The sequence below is a fragment of the Penaeus monodon genome, chromosome 27 (genome assembly GCF_015228065.2).
Source record: "Penaeus monodon isolate SGIC_2016 chromosome 27, NSTDA_Pmon_1, whole genome shotgun sequence".
In the NCBI taxonomy this organism is placed as follows: Eukaryota; Metazoa; Arthropoda; class Malacostraca; order Decapoda; family Penaeidae; genus Penaeus; species Penaeus monodon.
Genome location: NC_051412.1, coordinates 26,012,613 through 26,012,834, shown reverse-complemented (window position 1 = coordinate 26,012,834; position 222 = coordinate 26,012,613).

The window sequence follows — 222 nt, the reverse complement described above, 5'->3', positions numbered from 1 at the left end:
CTGGTTAAGTTTACTTTTATGTTATTTTTATCTCTCTACATGCCAGGGTTTGTCATTAATGAGTGTGCATGATCTCGTAAGAAGTGCGGGAGGGCATATGTGACAGACTTAATAGTGCGTTGCGGTTTGTAAATAATATGAAGAAGCTGGAGAAAACACTCGGTGTTACGAAATGAAGAATTCTGAGAAAAGGAGTCGCTTTTCCTCTTTATATGGTAAGGT